This window comes from Phalaenopsis equestris, unplaced genomic scaffold, assembly GCF_001263595.1.
Source record: "Phalaenopsis equestris unplaced genomic scaffold, ASM126359v1 Scaffold000072, whole genome shotgun sequence".
Classification (NCBI taxonomy): Eukaryota; Viridiplantae; Streptophyta; class Magnoliopsida; order Asparagales; family Orchidaceae; genus Phalaenopsis; species Phalaenopsis equestris.
The window spans coordinates 216284-216585 of NW_018164514.1; positions in this window are offsets into that span (position 1 = coordinate 216284).

Genomic DNA, 302 nt, shown 5'->3' on the forward strand with positions numbered 1-302 from the left:
ACGTAAAACCAGGATAGAGCTCATTACACTCCCACAGTCCACAAAACTTCAATTACTTGTACCCACACCTTCACAACACTGAAAGAAGATAAAGCCCCATCAAATCCTCCTTTCACTTAGCCCCTAGCATAGACTTTGATCAACACCTGAGATCAGGCTTGGTTGAATTCATACCTAGACCTTACACCACAGCAAGAGGCTCAATCCCTAGCCTCCTTGGACCCCAACGAACATGCCGAGCACCTCTGATTGAAGCTTCCCTTCTTAGAGCAAAGGTATTGAACTCCTCCTCATCCCGAGCC